This window comes from Chelonia mydas, chromosome 7, assembly GCF_015237465.2.
Source record: "Chelonia mydas isolate rCheMyd1 chromosome 7, rCheMyd1.pri.v2, whole genome shotgun sequence".
NCBI lineage: Eukaryota > Metazoa > Chordata > Testudines > Cheloniidae > Chelonia > Chelonia mydas.
This window is the reverse complement of record NC_057853.1, coordinates 79,596,759-79,604,365: the sequence shown is the minus strand read 5'-3', so window position 1 is coordinate 79,604,365 and position 7,607 is coordinate 79,596,759.

Genomic DNA, 7,607 nt, shown 5'->3' with positions numbered 1-7,607 from the left:
GTAAGGCTGAGCAGCTGACAAATGTGAGGGGAGAAAATGGGAAAACTTGTGATAAAATGTTTGCAGACATCGTTACAGAGTCCAAAAAAAAAAAGAAGAAAAAGTGGAGAGGTGGAAGCAATAACTGAAGACAGGGAGGGAAACTGATAAGGAGCTTTCCAGGGAGATCATTGCAGTGGCAAAGGACAGCATGGTAGGTGCTAGAGAAAACATTGCCATGGCCAAAGGCAGAATGGAGAAAGACAAGGAGATGCAGAGGCAATGCAAAACCAAAAGGCCCTGTTGCAGTGCATGTTACCAGCAATGCAGTACTGCAGTCCAGCATCCAGCCATGCTATGCAGCACAGACTACTGTAAACAAACACCCTCCCCCCCACTCTTGCACCACTGCTCCCAGAGGACATTCCCTTCCTAGACCCCAGCCTAGGACACCAAGGACTATGGCACTTGGGACCCCAGCAGTCTTTTGATCCCTCTACCATTCTGGTAACTTTGACATGGCACTCCATGTCCGAAGTCCCACAAAACAGAAGAGAAAAAGCCAAGATGTATACTTGCCTGTGCTTTAAGCCCAACACCTCACTTGCATTGTGCCCTGCACGGCACTGTTACATTTTGTTGTTGTTGTTTTTTCACTGCTGGTTTGATGAAAGTGTTCTTTGTAATTAGACCAGATTGTTTTTTTTTAGTATATCATTTCAGTGGAAGAACATAAGAATGGCCATACTGGGTCAGACCAAATGTCCATCTAGCCCAGTATCCTGTCTTCCGACAGTGGCCAATGCCAGCTGTCCCAGAGGGAATGAACAGAACAGGTAATCGTCAACTGATCCATCCCCTCTCGCCCATTCCCAGCTTCTGGCAAACAGGCTAGGGACACCATCTCTGGAAAGCTAATGTGGTCTTCATATGCATCAGGCGAGGTATTTCCAGTAGAGATAAGGAGGTTTTAGTACCATTATACAAGGCACTGGTGAGACCTCACCTGGAATACTGTGAGCAGTTCTGGTCTCCCATGTTTAAGAAGGATGAATTCAAATGAACAGGTACAGGGAAGGGCTACTAGGATGATCCGAGGAATGGAAAACCTGTCTTATGAAAGGAGACTCAAGGAGCTTGGCTTGTTTAGCCTAACTAAAAGAAGGTTGAGGGGATATATGATTGCTCTCTATAAATATATCAGAGGGATAAATACCGGAGAGGGAGAGGAATTATTTAAGCTCAGTACCAATGTGGACACAAGAACAAATGGATATAAACTGGTCATTGGGAAGTTCAGACCTGAAATTAGACGAAGGTTTCTAATCATCAGGAGTGAAGTTTTGGAATAGCCTTCCAAGGGAAGCAGTGGGGGCAAAAGACCTATCTGGCTTTAAGATTAAACTCGATAATTTTATGGAGGAGATGGTATGATGGGATAACGTGATTTTGACAATTAATTGATCTTTAAATATTCATGGTAAATAGGCCCAATGGCCTGTGATGGGATGTTAGATGGGGTGGGATCTGAGTTACTAGAGAGAATTCTTTCCTGGGTATCTGGCTGGTGAATCTTGCCTATGTGCTCAGGGTTTAGCTGATCGCCATATTTGGGGTCGGGAAGGAATTTTCCTCCAGGGCAGATTGGAAGAGTCCCTGGAGGTTTTTCGCCTTCCTCTGTAGCATGGAGCATGGGTCACTTGCTGGAGGATTCTCTGCTCCTTGAAGTCTTTAAACCACGATTTCAGGACTTCAATAGCTCAGACATAGGTGAGAAGTTTTTCGCAGGAGTGGGTGGGTGAGATTCTGTGGCCTGCATTGTGCAGGAGGTCAGACTAGATGATCATAATGGTCCCTTCTGACCTTAATATCATTGAAATCTATAATAGCCATTGATGGACCTATCCTCTATGAATTTATCTAGTTCCTTTTTGAACCCTGTTATAGTCTTGGCCTTCACAACATCCCCTGGCAAGGCGTTCCACAGGTTGACTATGCATTGTGTGAAAAAATGTGTCCTTTTGTTTGTTTTAAGCCTGCTGCCTATTCATTTAATTTGGTGACCCCCTAGTATTTGTGTTATTAGGAGTAAATAACACTTATTTACTCTCTTTGCAGCAGTCATGATTTTATAGACCTCTATAATATCCCCCCTTAGTTGTCTTTTTTCCAAGCTGAAAAGTCCTAGTCTTATTAATTGCTCCTCATATAGAAGCCATTCCACACCCTCTAATAATTTTTGTCCTTTTCTGAACCTTTTCCAATTCCAGTATATCTTTTTTTGAGATGGGCGACCAGATCTGCATGCAGTATTCAAGATGTGGGCATACCATGGATTTATATAGAGGCAATACGATGATATTCTTCAAATGATTGCTCAGGTGTATTCCACAATAGGCATGCGTGCTCACCACATGCACCGATATCAGAAGTTTTTCCCATAACAATACCAGTAGGGGAGCGCCCCAGCAACCCCTGGAGTGGCGCCTCCATGGTGCGGTATAAGGGGCACTGCGCGCTCCCCCCAACCTCAGTTCCTTCTTGCCGCCAGTGAAAGTGCTTCCAAGTTGATCTACTCCAGCTTTGCTGCAGCTCTTCCCCAGAACTCCTGTTCGTTCAGTGTATGGTACCTGTAGTTAGTAGTTTGATTAGTTTTAGTTTAGATTAGTTAGTGCGCCTGGGCCAGGGCATGACCCGCGCCCCGGGTTTTAAGTCGTGCGACACTTGTAGGCGACCGATGCCAGTAAGTCATCCACACGTGGACGGTTTACACTGTTTGGGTGAAACCCATCTCAGCGATTGCTGCAAGATTTGCAAATCGTTCAAGCCTCGGACTGAGAGAGAGAGGGACATTAGGCTCCAGGCCATCCTGATGGAGTCAGTGTTGACCCCAACTCCAGCGCACTGCTCCGAATTGGCACCGGGTACCACGATGTTGGTGTGCGGCGACCCCCCAGTGCCATCTACCAGTTGGCATCACTCCCCATCCGCGGGGCATGCTAAGAAGAGGCCTTCTCCACTGCGGCACCAGAGCAAGACTGATGGAGAGGCTAGACCCACGTTGGGCAGTCCTCGGTCCCCATCGGTCTCTAGGCCTCTGACTCAGGTCGAGTAGAGTAGCCCGGCTCATTTGGAGCAGGCTTCCCTGGATGTCCAGATGCCCTGCATGCCAGAGGCCCTGCAAGTGGCCCAGGACGTTATGTGCATGCCGGTTCCAGTACTGCTAATGTTGGCCCCGCAGTCCAGAGGCAAGCTGCCGCTGGGATCTCTGTATTCACCTCGACTTAGTATCGGTCGTGGGAATATTCCCAATGCCGTTCACCGCTCCGCGACCATCCCATGCGTAGTCCATGCAGGTCGCCGTCGATCCCCACCAGGTTGTCTGGCTGGGTTCCGACTGACAGAGACTTCAGGCACTGTTCCGCCTCGAGGAGCGGACACTGATGGGACTGAGGCAGATGACGCTGAAGGTCCTCGTCTCAGAGGGGCTATAGTAGCCAGTCGCGACGCAAACGTTGACGCCATTCCTGTTTGTCGTCTCGCTCCAGGACCCCGCCACGGCACTGCTCCCACAGCCCTGGGCGTCAATCGCCATTGCCTCCTGTCATGGATCCGCCCGCCGGAGCCAATCGCAGAGCAGCTACTACAGGCAGTATCGTTCCTCCACATCAGGATCACACTCTCGTGGTGGGCACTGCTCCTGGTGCCGCCACTCCTCCCGGTCTGGGGACAGCGGCAGGTCGTATGTCAGCCCGGCCTCCCTTCACAGTCGTCCATCGATGGGTCAGGCCAGACAGCCTGCTCTGCTGGTGCCACAGAAGGCAGCCTCCCTGGTGTCCATGAGAAGGGTGTTGTGGCTCCTGCTGTCTGGGCTGTCCAGTGAGGCACAGAGTTCCTTGCAGGACCTCCCGTTTGATGGCAAGTCTCTTTTTGCGGAACAGACGGACATAAAACTGCATGGCCTGAAAGACTCCCACATGACCCTCCAGACATGAGCAACACATCTCGAAGAACACCAGTTATGGAAAAAGTAACTGTCTTTTTTCTGTCTTATTATCTATCCCTTTCTTAATATTTTCCCAACATTCTGTTTGCTTTTTTGACTGCCCCTTTACATTGAGTGGATTTTTCAGAGAACTATCCATGACTCCAAGATCTCTTTCTTGAGTTCGAACAGGTAATTTAGACCCAATCATTTTATATGTATAGTTGGGATTATGTTTTCCAATATGCATTACTTTGCATTTCATCTGTTTGTTACATAATAGGTTGGTTAATAATTAAAAAAATTAAAATTCATTCATAAGGAGTCAGTTAATTTTACACCTAAAATAATATTTGCACTAATTCATAAAGTTTTACAAACATGTTGGCAAAGACACAAGGTACAACAGGAATTGCCACAACATTGTACTTCCACCCACCATAAACACTGAACTACACAAAATACTTCCACCTCCCTCCATGGGTTAACAGCTAGATGTCCAACTGCACAATTTCAGGCCTGAAACTCAAAATAAGAACAGGCATCACTGACAATATTGCCCCAGCTGTTTGCATTTTGTATTGGATGCCTTGCTGGCTGTTCAAACTGCTGAGCATATCTTTGCACTTTAGCTCACACCCACTGCTTTCCTCCTTACTCTTACAAATACTGTGGAAAATACAACATGCTGCTATAATCTTTGGCATGTTTTTTTCTGCTGTGTCCAACCTGTTCCAGAGTGCCGTCTACCTTTCAAATAACCAAATGCACTGTTCACGGTCATCCTGCAACTACTGAGGTTGTAGTTAAACTGGTCCTTCCTTCTGTTCAAGAGGCCTGTGAATAGTTCATTAGTCAGGGAAGCAGAGGGTAAGCTGGGTCCCCCAAGAGCAATGACCACACCATCAACGTCCATAGTGTTTTCAGGAATAAACAGTCCTTTCTCTGTTAATTTAAATAGAGCTGAGTTCTGAAAGATCTTAGTATTGTGGAACCTTCCTGACCACCCAGAATTTATGTCCATAAACGTCCAAACCAAGCCTTTGGAGCACCATGGAGAAATATGCCTGCTTGTTTATGAATTCTAAGCCCTAATGGTGGGGGGAGGGGCAAATAGTATGCATGGGTCCCATCAATTGCTTCGATACAGTTTGGGAATCCCTTATGTGCAAAGCCATCAATAACCTCCTGAGCATTACCAAACTTTGTAACTTTAAAATTGTGACTGGTGTGGAGAAAGTGAATAAGGATGTGTTACTTACCCCTTCACATAACATAAGAACCAGAAGTCACCCAATTAATAGGCAGTAGATTTAAAACAAACAAAAGGAAGTACGTCTTCACACAGTGCACAGTCAACTTGTGGAACTCATTGCCAGGCTATGTTGTGAAGGCCAAAACTATAAGAGGGTTCAGAAATGAACTAGATAAGTTCATGGAAGAATCAATGGCTATTCATCAAGATGGTTAGGTTTGTAACCCCATGCGCTGGGTGTCCCTAGCCTCTGATTGCCAGAAGCTGGGAGTGCATGATGGAATGGATCACTCGATGGTTGCCTCTTCTGTTCATTCCCTCTTAAGCAACTGGCATTTGCCACTGTCAGAAGACATGATACTCGGCTAGATGGACCAGTGGTCTGGCCCAGTATGGTCATTCTTATGTTCTAACCCAGTGCAACAGTACCTTTTCCACGGCATCACACACCTGCCTGACAATGGTCCCAAAGCTGATTTCACCACACCAAATTGGTTCATACAGATCAACTGCATTCAGGAGTGGACAGCTTCTGGATGACAGTTGCAATCAGCTTGTTCTTGAGTATGGGGCACCGCATGTCAGTATACTGCTTCTGCAGCTCCCGGGTTAGTTCAGCTCACCGCAGGTAGTCATCCCAAGTCTACAGAATGATCTTTTCCCACCAATCCATGCTGGTTTTCCAAACCCAGAAATGGCACTGCATGCTGTGAAGATGCTTCAGGAACTGGTCCTCTACAATGAATTGCTTGGGATCATCATCTTCCTCATCCACATCCCAATTCCACTGCTACTGAAGACCCTCCTGATACCAAAGGAGCTGCTGCCACCACCATATCTGCTCAGTTGTGCAGATGGTGAAGTCCAAAGTCAAACTCATCTGGCTTTACGTGCTGAAATACATGCCAAGCAGCCTCTATATATTTGAGGTTGACAGCAATGTCATGGAGCAGTTGGGTCCATGCTGGCCAACAACAATTCAAAAATGGCACTAGCCCAACCATAAAGGAAGTAAAGGATGAAGACAGCTGAATCATGGCATTTTTAAAAATTTGAACTATCCTGGCATCTACTATGCATCCCATAATGCACTCAGCACCAAAGGCCCATGGGATATCCTCTAAGAATGCCATGCCGTCAGTCCATAGCACACCACATGTACTTACAGAGGACACACCAGCCCTAGTGCTGAGGCTTCCGTGTGGCATGTTATCCGATGTACAGCAAAAAGTTGGGTGTTGTGTAGACAAGCACTTAGTGAGGGCTGTTTCAGTGGAATGGATCTCAAGGTGAGGGTTAGAGTAGGGGAAGTCAAGGCATTGGGCAAGAAAAACTGCAGGAAGATCTTAAAAATAAAAAAGAAGAGGGAAATAGGTTGATAGAGATGTCAGGCTGAGTTAGGTCACAGTAACAGCCCAAAGGTTAAAGTAACTGACATGCATATAAAAGAAGCTGGAGATCAGAAACTCTGTTTTAATTTGCATGGATATACACATTAAGGACCCAATCTAAGTTATGTTATAGGGTTCATATAAACTCCTAATAGACAGACAATGGGTAATGGCTGAGTTAAATTTAAGAGTTTAAATTGTTGCTAAAAGTTACAAATGTATAGATAAGTACTTATCTTTTCACAACATGCAAATGAAAAACAAAGGAAGGTCCTTAAAGTGGATTTGGAAAATAGTTAGCTCTTCAAAGAATGACTTTTAAATCTTAAAATGGTAGAGAACAGTAAATGACAATCAGCAATATCTTTTGGATTTCTAGACATTAGTCATTAGAATGCTGATCACTTGGCAAACATAAAGAACTACGAGAATCAATACTTTTTTCCTGGAAATTTGTCCTGTAACTCTAGCTAAAATATGTGAACTTAATTCCATTGATAAAAATGTTTAATAATGTAGTCACATGCTATAGAAAAGTAGTGTGCAAAATGGAAGGAGAGGGTATGATTTGTTTTGGGACTCAGCTTCTGCCAAAATATTGCTGGAACAGAGCCATTAAGGAGCAGAAGCAGCATTTGCTACTGAGTCAGAGATAAAAACAGATATGACAGCTCTAACTTAATTTTCCCCCACATCTATTATTAGTTCTCACTCTCATCTGTAAAGCACTTTCATAATCGTATGATTGATGTGTAAAAATCTCAGTGCCTTCTTATGCTTTTATTGCTACACTTTCAGATTAATGTTATTAATTTAATCTGGTTTGCAATAAATGGTGGTTGTATAATTTCAGGATGCCATAATTAAGTTCACAGATAGAATAGGATGGCTCAGGGAAGAACATTCCCTTCCCTCCACTCCCCCCACAAGCTGTTATTTACCAATATAATATATACATGCACTTGGCATCAATTTTCAGACTATATTTCATAGGATG